Source organism: Protopterus annectens, chromosome 1.part1 (genome assembly GCF_019279795.1).
Source record: "Protopterus annectens isolate FY-2018-M chromosome 1.part1, PAN1.0, whole genome shotgun sequence".
NCBI lineage: Eukaryota > Metazoa > Chordata > Ceratodontiformes > Protopteridae > Protopterus > Protopterus annectens.
The window spans coordinates 131,732,139-131,744,721 of NC_056726.1; the positions used below are offsets into that span (position 1 = coordinate 131,732,139).

Below are 12,583 nucleotides of genomic sequence, written 5' to 3' on the forward strand. Positions count from 1 at the left end.
ACTGATAGGGCAAGAGATACTTTATTGATACCAGGTGACTAGAGTTTAATTTGTTAGAGGTCAAAGATTGTTTCAATAAATAAATCGAGACCAGCTGTTTCTGTTTTGCTTTCACATGAAGCAGCTCATATGAACACACAGAAATTTGAATCAAAGAAGTTGTCAAGTATTTGTGGTGCTTTTATGCCATTCACATCTCTGTGGAACTTTCAAACTCTAAGGAATGGAGAGTAGCATCCATCAAAAATGTCACAAGTAAATGCAAAGTATTGTTTCAGTGCGGAGTTTCAGACATGATTAAGTACATATGCACGAGTGCACATGCATGCGAGCGCATGTGCATACACACGTACATACACACATATACTATATCTTATGTGTGTGTGTATTTATATATATATATATATATATATATATACATATATATATATATATATATATATATATATATATATATATATATATATATATACATATATATATATATATATATATATATATATATATATATATATATATATATATATATATATATGGGTCTCCTTTTAATTTTTCAATTTACACTTTATCACAATTTAAACCAAGGAGATGAGTACTGCGAAACCGTACATCGTCAAACCTTCACTTTGCCAAACTTTACATCAACGAAACACTACTGCTACAATGAAACAAAAAATATACATTTTCTTACATTTTTTCAGGGGACAAGCTCCCCTGTGCCCCCCACATCCCTTGTAAATTATATATACCAACTCTGAAATCGCACTACAGTGAGGAAAATGGTACATTTCTTGATCCTCACTGTACCATGATCTCCATTCAAAAGCTTTGAGCACTGTGAGACGTATGCAGCAGGTGTTTTGTTGATGCAAACTTCAGCAAAGTGAAGGTTCGGCCACGTCCAGTTTTGCAGTACTCATCTCGATGTTTTCAATTTCGGTAAAGTGTAAATTCGATAATTCAAAGGAGACCCATACATTTATATATGTACAAGAACCATTACTCTTGATATCATGTTATGAGTTGTTAAAGCAGACCATTGTCAAAACTTCTTCTTTAAGATCCATATTATAGATCGCTTTGCATTCTCATTAAAAATAAGAAACCAGGATTCATGCTGGTATTACTTGTTTAAACCACAGTTTATTAAGTTAAAACAAGATGAGTTCTTTTACCCTTGTCAGAGCTTCATTACAGCAACATGGTCAAATCAGACTGTTAGTTACAAGCTAAGAACTTACATTTTCAGAATGTAAGCACAGACAGTCCCCAGGTTAAGGACGAGATCCGTTTTTTAGTCTGTCCTTAAGTCAAATTTGTATGTAAGTCGAAAGAAGTACATATAGTTCTTATTAAATGTCATTTAGTCAAATGTTTGCCTCAGTCTAGTGTTTATTTTACTTTTCTTTGCATATGAAACACTTTAGAAACACTTCCAAATAAACAAAAATCTTAAAAATAATACTGTATACAGTAGTAATAACAATACTGTAAGTACAGTGTTATAATAGTACAGTAATTATGCTCATAGACTACAGTACAGTAGAACGTTCCCTACAACAAAAAAATATGTTAAACTTACCTTTTTTAAGCTTGACTTCACATTATTACAGGCATGTTTTCCTGAACTTTCAGACCTTTGCCAGACCACCTACTGTCACCTAGACCCTAGTGAGCCACAATGTCATTTGCCCATTCTACTGTACAGTAACTGCTTCAATACTGTACTGTACAAGATAGCTGTCTTGACCAATCAGATCACCAGCACAGTCATCTCTTAACCAATCGGATCTCTTGTTCTCTGTGAAGGTGGAAGTAACTGCTCTAACAAGATGTGCCAGCAGCTTCACAAAGAAGAAAACGGGAAAAAAAGAAACATAATTCTTCATTCTCAAGCTAAGATTTGGGCAACTTTAAGGATTTTATTTAATTTCACGTTATTTCCGACATTGTGCCCATTCTTATCTATGGGTTGTCCTTATGTCAGATGTCTGTAACCCGGGGGCAGCCTGTACTGGACCTGTTCTATTTACTATGAAGTGACACAAAACAAATAGACTTTTTCCTCCCTTGTATCCCTGTTGTGCGAGGAAAAATTCCCACACACCTTGAGCTTAATTAATCTCTCTTGAGGATTGCTGCAGCTCATAGAAAGAGTGATACCTAAGAGGCAACCTGTTGGAGGTGCAATGACCTCTAAGCATTCACAACATATTAATAAGTGAATACCTAAAATTCCCTCTACAAAGATGTGAGCAATGAAATTCTGAGGAAATATCAACTTGAGCCAGTTTGCTCAAGCAAGTGCAGCTCAAGTACAAGAGACAGACCAAATGAAACAAAACTGACATCTCTGATGTATCTCTGTTAATGAAGTATATTAACATTTGACCAAACTATCACTGCTATAGTGGCCTATTTTTGTAAACCTGATAATTACTGGGGAAGCTGTATGCAGCTTGTGTTTTGTACTCTAAAACATACAGTACCTCACCTCCATTAATCAACACATATTGCATTTAGACAGGAAGCTGATAATTAATGTTTGTCTCCAGGAGTACTGGGTAGAAAGAAACAGTTCTAGAAAATCATATACATCAGCCTATGTGGCCTCATCTCCTGCAGTGTGCTAAATGAATGAGCTTTATGTGCTGCTTATCTCTCTCTCTCTCTCTCTATATATATATATATATATATATATATTTATATAGATAGATAGAGATAGATATATACACACACACACATAGTCTCTCTGTGTATGCATATCTAGCTCTCTATATATTTATATATGTATATATGTATATATATATATATATATATATATATATATATATATATATATATATATGCCACACATACACACACACACACACACACACACACACACACACACACACACACTCGAAATATTGAACTGCACAGTTACTGGCTTTTATTACTGACTGCAGCCTTTAATGGAGTTTTCATTGTGTTTGCTATTATACCGCCATGGAGTGGACCTTACTAAGTTTAGATAATTCAGATCCTGTATCCCTGCTCAGAAGAATAATGTCCTTATTTACAGCCACTTACTTCTCCAAACATTTCTGACACAGAACTCTCTAGGGATTTTTTAAAATCTGCCAACTAATTACACTTCCAAAAAACCTGTCCAAGTTACCTCTCTCTTTTCCATCACACCTCCAGCATTTATTATCTACCTTGAAAAAAATTCTCTGAAATCTGTTTGAGGTACAAAAATGCTGATGCAAACACTTCCAAGCAAAAATCCTAAACCTTCTGGACTTTGTTGCTTACTTAGGAGTCTTACAGATGTCCTCCAATTGTTCATTTGTAAATTGTGTTTCCAGTCTCTCTTTGCAATGTTTATGCTGTAGTAATTATCCAGACTTTAAAAGCTGTTTCTGTTCTAGATGTGACTAAATGTCTACCGGAGCTGTTCTTTCACTTAGCACTTTCCCGTCATTTTCTCTTTCTCTATACTCTATCAATTCCTGGTAGGGAAGGTAGCATCCAAACTGCATTCCAAATTACTGCTTGGCCTTATCCCCCTCTGTTACCTTTCCCTCAGTAGTTATATGCTCCCAAAACCTTAGTTCCTTTGCCACTTCTCTCCAGTAAATTCCAGCCCTCTTTTGCTTACTTGCTACATCCCTACTTGAAGACACCCTAATGGCAAAATCTCCTTTATCCATTCCTGTGTTGGCTTAGTTTTTCAAATACTTAATGCAGGTTTATGATTACAACAATACTGTACAGAAAGGCCATTTAAGGAAGAAGCTGGTTATTCTTTAACTAGAGGGGATTGTGCTGTGATAATTATGTCTACTTATGGACTGTATGTACCCCACGGAAAAAAATAGTAAAGGATGAAATGAGGGGTGGCAAAAGTACAGTGGAGTCATGAGGTAGTACACTGGAAATGGTGTGTTAGTCAGAAGGATGGATTTATTCCAAGGAAAAATAGTATAATCTGAGGCTGCTGTGAATCAATATTTGACATGGATGTATATACATATAGAGTACAACATTCCTTTTAACAAGACTTCCAGTGTAAATTATTTGTGGATTTGAATGATTCTAGTGATGCTAATGGTGTAAGTGAGTATTTTGGCTAGAACAATGTTTGATCAACAATCTAGTCACAAGATATCCACCCTACTAAAGGCATAAGTCAGAGACTTGCATTATGAATTTTGCAGTAGCCTCTAAGAATGTACCCATGGGAATGCTCATTGACAAATGCATAGTTTTTGTTAGATCTGTAAGGTATGAGTAGTATTGCAGCAAAGGAACGCTTTATCTAACATGCTTATCATTAATGAACATTTATGTTAACACTGCAGGAATGGCTGAAGACATTCCATTACAGAACCAGAAGTGTTATTGGAATTAAAAGATTATTGGATGCCAGCTAGTCAGTTACTACAAAATAATTCAGAGACTGAGTGCTACCACGAGATACTGCAAGGGAGAGACATGTATATATAAAAGGCAAGAGATACAATAGTTAAGCTAGAACTGAATGTGACAATAATGAAAAGAAAAGTAAAATTGTTGAGAGACTTGAAGCATCTGTATTTGTTAGCATGGAAGCAGATGGTCAACAGACCATGCTGTTTTGCCGGGGATGGTCTGCACCTCTCCCCTCTAGGCTTTTGAATATTCACTAAAACATTGTTTTCCCCCATGGTGCCTTTTTTAGGCAATGCCAAACTGAAAGTACCTCTGAAGTAGCAAATCAAAACCAAGAAATTCAAACGGTATTACTGCTCAACCATAGGAGTCTGAACAAAAAACTCCACTCCCTAGAAGCTCTGTTTACCCTAGAGAATGCTGATGTCTGTGCAGTCACTGAGACATAGTTTAAAGCTGTGGAGAGCACACCAATAGGGCATGGTTATAATGTCTTCCACACATTTGAGGCAGCTACTTCACAGGCAGGGACTAAAGGTGGAAGTGTCTCTGTTTATATAAAAAATAAATATACTTCAAGGCTGGTCAAACAAGACAATACACTTAAGCTGCTTCATGTTCAAATCACCATAGGTAAAATATAGTACCAATTTCTTGCAAGCAATAGGTCCCAACCCATACCATGCATTTAAACTTCTTAGAAACACTAACCATCCAACCCAATACCATATTAATGAGTAACTTTAATTACCCCACTATTAACTGGAAATCCTATATGACACCAAACGTACATGCACAGAGATTCCTGGATTTTGTAAACACAAACTCCCTGGACCAGATAGTCAATACACCAAGTCCTCACTAATATGGGAGACTGCTACATACCCCCTACTATAATGTCTTCTGCTGGGAAGGTCAGACCAGAAAATAGTCTCCTTTGAAGTAAAAATAAAACTTGGACCCCCAGCTAAACCTGGAATATTCAGAAACTATTCTAAGGCTAACCTCCTGCTATTAAGTGAGAACCCAGCAAAATTTCAAGCCCCTATAAACCATGGGAACACTGCTGCCTGTGCTGAACTGTTCACAGAAACCCTGTATAAGCATGTTAATAGCTGCATAGAGGCAGCTGTACCTATCAAGAAGAAGTACAGAACTAACTCAGAAAACAAGCCACCATGGTGGAATCACATAATCAATAGGGTGTATAACAGGAGAAAGAAAATCATGGCAAACATTAGGAGGTACAGCACCCAGCAGGATAAAAGCACTCTCATTAAACTAAACAAACAACTCAGAGGACAAATAAAGTCTACCAAAGCCGAACTGGAAGTAAGTTTGGCCTCCCAGGCCAAGGACAACCACAAAGCATTCTTTAGCTATGTCTGTGACCTCAAGGCAATACACAATTGTGTGCAGAGCTCATTGTAAATGGTGCCACCTATACTGAGCCAGAAGATATAGCAAACCTCCTGGCTGATAAATTCAGCTCCAACTTTCCCCCTCAATATTCCCTCTGGAAATATCATCAAATATAACTCCCCCTACTATCACTAGGAAACAGGTCCTTAATACTCTCTCTAAGACCAAGAACACTGCATCAATGGGCTCAGACAATATTCCAGGATGCCTTCTACATAGCATGAAACATGACCTATCAGGGCCTCTGGAATTACTATTTAACTGTAGCCAACAGGCTTTGTGCCCTGGAGAAAGGCAACAGTCATCCCTCTGCAAGGTGGGCGATCTACAAACCCTGGAAACTACAGACCCATATGTCTCACTAGTCTTATATGTAAAACCATGGAAAGAATTATCATGGAGGTGATCAACAGAGATATAGTAAACCTCCACACACTAGACCCAACCCAGTTTGGTTTCATCAAGGGCAGATCATACAGACCAAAGCAATGGATGCGGGCAAAATCGTTCACACTGCCTACCTTGACCTGGCTAGGCATTTGACACAAACTCAGTAGGTTAGGTACAAACCCATATGTCACCAGATGGATAGGCAACTGGCTCACAGACAGGACCCAGGAAGTTAGAATTGGGGAGTCCACCTCTACAAAGAGGCCAGTCACAAGTGGAGTCCCTCAGAGATCAGTCCTTGGACTGCTCCTTTTTGGAATTTGCATCCAGAAGTTAAGGCCAATGTCAGTGGTCTCTGGCTGACTAAATTTGCAAGTGATTACAAATTAGGATCTGTCACTGCTTCTCACACTGACACAAATGCTCTCCAGGAGGGGCTGACACTGACACACAACTGGTGTCAGAGACAGGGACTAAAACTAATTGCCAAGAAAAGCATAATAGTATCCTTTGGGAAGTCATCCATCCTTGGTAATTATCATATTGACAACACACCTCTTAGAGTTGACCCAGTAGTCAGGGGCTTAGGGACACACATAGATAGTAATTTGGCATTTGACCATCACATGTCTACAGTAGTGAGGAAATCATTCTCTGTTGTGCAACTTATAAACAAAGGTATGGCATCTAAGCCCAAGGAATCATTGTTCCACTGAATTTGGCATTCATCAGACCTGTCATTGAGTACAATACCCCCTTTGGTATGTACCTAACCAGACATATCCAACAATTGGAATGTCCACAGAGGTTCCTCACTAAAAGAATACAGGGCATAAATAAAATGTCCTATGCAGACCACCTCAAGGCCCTATCCTGTATTCTGTCTCCTACAGGCTTTTGAGGGGAGATCTATGCTTGGCGTACAGGGTATTGTCAGACCCCATGCTGATGGATCTCCTGCATATCCACAAAACAAACAGCACTAGAATTACCATTTCTATAGACTTAAACCTTGTCAGTGATATAACTACGACCTGCTGAAGAGATAGGTATATATCCCAGAGACTACTCTGTCTGTGGAACAGGCTCCCCATCCATGTGAAGCAGAGTTCCTCCCTAACCCAATTCAAGTGCAACTTGGACAATTGGATTGGAAATTGGAAATTCATCCCTGGTTTGGCACCTTTGTTTTGAATGGACACAGGTAACCTGTACATGGAGGCCCATGCATATACTTATCAAGGGTATCAGAACTTGTCAGAGATTTGGGATGCATGACTAGGCTTAAAAAAGCTCTTGTGGTCTTTAGTCTAATAAACAGCTATGAACCTGTGAACCTAAAATTGTAAAGGGCTAACTAAAGCTTTAACTATGAAATGGAAAATGTATACAAGTTTGCCAGATTTATTTTTCTAACTCCATCCAAGCCCAGCATCATGATCTCGGCAAGATGCTGAACTGGGTGTCTTTTAAAAGTAATCTTCCTCATAATTTACTTCTTTCAATGTCTTCACCTAGCAAAGCCATCTTGACAACATTCCTTTCTTCTTTGCTCATCCCCATTCAGAAGTTCTCACTTAGCAGGAACATGGTTTATGAAATAATGCAGAAGTCATAACCAGTATCGTGATGTACTGTTTTCTTTGTTGGTGGTGCATGGAACCATTTTCCCAAGGAAATTAAATTAAGCTAAAATACCTATGAATTCGAGAATAATCTACTTTTGAACAGTATCACTTTTAGTATCATCTGTAAGAGCTTTTCCTGCCAGTAATTAATTTGCTTCAATGTTATCTTTTCATCCACAGCTCTCCCACATTTTAATATGTTTCTCTAGAGCCCTCCAGCCCCCTTCATTACCTCCTTTAGAGCTAATTTCAAAGTAATATGTCTTTCCACCTGAGTAATTACTAACAGATATCTTTATCTTAAATATTTTCTGGATGCACTTACTCTTATGCTATTGTAATTCTGTATGCTAATTGCAGTTGGGCTTGACAACATACTACAGTGTTTAAGACTGACGTATTGTCTACTTACATTTGTAAAACAGCAGTCTGTTGTTTTGCAAGTAGTTTAAAACCATCTAGTTTAATTTTATTTGTCTGAACATCCTGTATTGCAGTAGCCACAGTGTTTGTCTCTCCCAGCTGAAACTTTAAAGAAGTTAACGTTGAAATACATTGCTTGCTTCAACTAATGTGACCTTGTAACAATGATTATGCACTACTGTCTACTGTATGGTAGTTGTGCATTACAGATTATCTTGCATATGTGGAAACTGTCACATGCAGTTTCTTATTTTCATTTATTACACTATATTTTTTCTGAAGTTTTCTTCCTAAGTCTGCTGTACAAATTGTCTAAAACCCAGTTTGACAAGTTAGGTAGCAAGGCGTAAATAAATAAATATGATAAATAAATGCTGGCATAAACTCGAGTAGTATCATTCACACAAACCACTACCAGTTGCATGTTCCTTTGGATCTGAAATACATGCATGTCACATAAATGACCGGGCAAAATTCACCATTTTAGAAGATGGGTTATCACTGCTAAGCTATCCAGCAACAACAACAACAACAAAAAAATGAAAATAAAAACTCGACATTATAAATTATTAACCTTGGCTGAGGCAAAGAACAATTTAAGACCATAAAACATAATAGAAAAATATAATGACCTATTTGAATGCACTAGTAAGCTAATAAATTATCATTTTACGCATCATAAAACCAGTACTATAGTTACAAAGGATATTCCATGCCTCTTAAAGCAAACTGATGAATGAGTTAAAGTAACTAGAAAGAGTACTTACAAACAGAAATGCTCGAATGTCCTACGCCTGTGTCTCATCTATGGTCAGTCGGGCAACACCTAAGTAATTTATGAATCTGCAGTGATATGAGATGAACTCATTAAACCATGTAATGAGACATGCATATTACTCATATATTAGATGAAAGGTTATGGAGCTAAATGAAGCAAAAATATTTAGTGAGCTTGATCTAAAGTTATGGTACTTATATCCACACATATTAGCACATGTTTAACACTCCTACATGAAACAAGATGACTGTGGCATGTTTAGATGTAAACATCTTTCATACTGTCATACAGCAAGTGATACAACAAATGCATAATGGAAAGAATTGCCTCCATGACATATTTATATACTGAAATACAGATGGGCAGCTCCATTGTTTCAGAGTGCTAAAGCACTGACATTTGCCCCAGTCAACTCAGGTGTGATTAGTGGTAGGATACTGAAGGAGCCTGCATTGAGGAGATTGGAATAGATTGACAATTGTCAACTCACTTACTTTTGGGTGAGAAACCATTACTCGTCTTTTAGGCAGGCTGTTGATTTACCATGATTGCAGGTGTTGCATAGCATAACCAGTAGCTAGCATGGTTGTAAGTAAGCATATGCCTCATGAGGCAAGTATTTCATGGACATTAAAGCCACAACAAAGGGGAGGGGCACATTGACATAAACCAAAAAGCCCAACTCCTCCCTCACATCATGTATGACAGTGCCACTGTCAGTGTTCCCCTCTCATCTACTAGAAGAACATGGCAAACCACTGCTGGTACTGGAAAGACACTATGGAGTAACATTGAATACGAATGAATGAGAGAGTAACATATCAGCATTTTTATGCTTTCATTTCTCTGGGGCAAGGCATGTCTACAGGCACGTAAGTTCAAAATTCTATATGACATAACCATGAGATGTCAAGGAAGTTGGAATGATAAACGATGGTGCACATTTTACTGCATATTTTACCACAGTACTGCGGTGGTGGTGCTGCGGTAGCGTTGTCGCCTCACAGTTAGATGTTGCCCGTTCGATTCTCAGTTAAAGCGTCTAGTGTGTGATGACATGCGCAAATGGGCGTTCTTTCGTTGAAGGTTGTGCGTTAGGCCCGGCAAGCCAGCATGTAAAACTCTACTGCCAATCATTAGCGGACCGGAGTTCCGCTGTGGCGACCCCTAACCGGGAAAAGCCGAAAGACGCACACACCATCACCATTAAAAATAATGAAAAAAAACATTTTATAGACAGACTGAAGAATATCAAGGTGGTTTAGAATGATTAAAGAGGAGAATAAATTCAAAGACAGTTATGTCTTAGTCTAATATGAATCAAGTCTTGAGGTAGAGGGAGGTCCTGTGCTGTTAGTAGCCACGCTAAGCCAAAGGCAGGAGCATACTGGCTGAAATTTGTGTATTTGCACATTGATTTTTACTTTATGCAGAAAGGGTACTCCCAGACCCTAAAGGAAAAAAAAAACATAATACACAAAATGGAAATTGTGTGGGCACATTAACATACCGTTATACATTTGTGTGACAAGTCTTTTCAACTAGAAAGAGGAAGATAAGTCAGAAGACACTACTTTTAATAATATCTATCTCTACACCATAATTAACACTAGAGGTATTGGCGTTATAATTGTTGCAAAATTAGTTTTTCATCTATACCTCATCAAGTTACAAGTCAAATAAGGTTCCACCAGACAAAAACAACCATCTGAGCCTTTAACTCAGTGAGACGTTTTGTAAAAGGTGTTTTTTGCTGGCTGACAAGCCCACTGCACCCCACATATGGGACACGTCCACACATCCCTTATATATACTAACTCTGAAGCTGCACAATTACTGTGAAAAGAGGAATAAGTAAAAATAAATCACTTGTGAACCACACAGAAATTGCACCCACTAGCACCAGTAGAGATTTGTTGTGAGTAACACTCTTCATGACGTTCAACATTTTAACTGCATGAAGTTGAACTCATCCAGCAGGAACCTTGTTGAGTTTACTCTAGATGAGGTATAGGGCACACTGCACAATACAAAAAAGTTGAAAGCAGTATAATAGTCAAGCCAACCAAAGCAGCCAAAGAGAAAAGAAAAGAATATGCAGTCATATGACTTCATCAACATGATAGTCGAGTGTCCAGTTCTGTAAGTATCAACGATAAAAGGAAATTATTGTAAAAAAAGGGAAAGGCACTAAAACGGGAAAGACCAAGTTCTGTAAAATGGCAAGCAGTTTTATTTGCAGAAGCGATGGAACAAACAAACAAAAACAAAAATGATGTGGATTAAAAATAATAAACAGATATGAAAATTAAAGAGATGCTGTTACAGCACAATTAGCCTAGAAGTGTCTCTTGAAGGATAGTATAATAATAATCCAGAAAATATACACTGATAATGTTTGATGAACCGAATTTGAGAAATATGAAAACTGAAGCGTTTGTTGGAGAAATTAATCATTTGCCAGGAATAGACTTCATGATACCTCTCAACCTGTTAATACAAAGAAAATGGACAAAGCTTGACAAAATGGGGGTACAAATAGGGACATATTTTAAATATTGCTCTTATAAACTTAGAAAGTTGCTAGAGTAACAGGATTTGTTTTAATATACATTTTCTGAAGAATTTGAAGTCTGAACCTCAAATGTATGTCATTATTTAATGATTTCAATCCTGACATCATTCCCGTGATTTGCCAGGAAAAAAAGTGGAACAGGCCAAAAATATGAGCCAAAAAATCTGGACATTCTGCGAAAATCTGTACAGTTGAGAGGTATTTCATCACAGACCATGTTAAATGACTGTATACTACACCAGTCAAATACTGTCACAAGTGTTAATGTTTCATTTTAGTTAAGTGAGCTGATAAAGTTAGCTTGATAATACTTATGAAAAATATTTTGATCAAGTTTGCCCTAGGTGACCGAATCATTTGGTCAATTCTTGGAAGATTTACCAAAACGCAAAAGCCCAAAACACCAACTGCAACAGCTTGAGGAAAATAGTTCTACCTCCTGCAAGAACGATTTTAAAGCCCATTTGGAAGTATTTGCTGTTTAACGTCTTGATGTCTTCGGTTGATATTGTGGGAATTCACCAAAAACATTTGAGATTTGCTTATAGAATCCTTGGTCAAATATTACCTTGGAATATTTCATCCATTCACAACCCCATTTTCCCATTTTTGCACATGGGGTTGGGGTGTCGCTTGGGTGGTTAAGATCCAAGTAATGGTACAGAATTTATGGTAGCCCCAACTGATAAGCATTACATATTTTTAGTGGTAAAACTTGTTAGTTCTACATCACATCTAGCACTTGACAAGTTAAGTTTTGGGGTACCACAAACTAATAAGTCAGATAGTAGATCATCATTTAATGGTTTCCACGAATAGCAATTCTGCGTTAATTTGAAAATATAGTGTAGAAAAGTAATACCAAAAGAAAATTAGGCAGTAGAATAGTGAAAAGTTTTATGGTGACTCATGAAAGGCACCTTGAAGGAAATACATTTACATAATGCTAAA

General features: G+C 37.4%; 1 protein-coding gene across 4 annotated transcripts in view; it reads left to right on the forward strand.

Annotated features, from left to right (window-relative positions):
* Positions 1 to 12,583, forward strand: part of PKIB (cAMP-dependent protein kinase inhibitor beta) — a 1,514,333-nt gene that overhangs the window by 168,851 nt on the left and 1,332,899 nt on the right. The gene's annotated exons all lie outside the window — the stretch shown is intronic.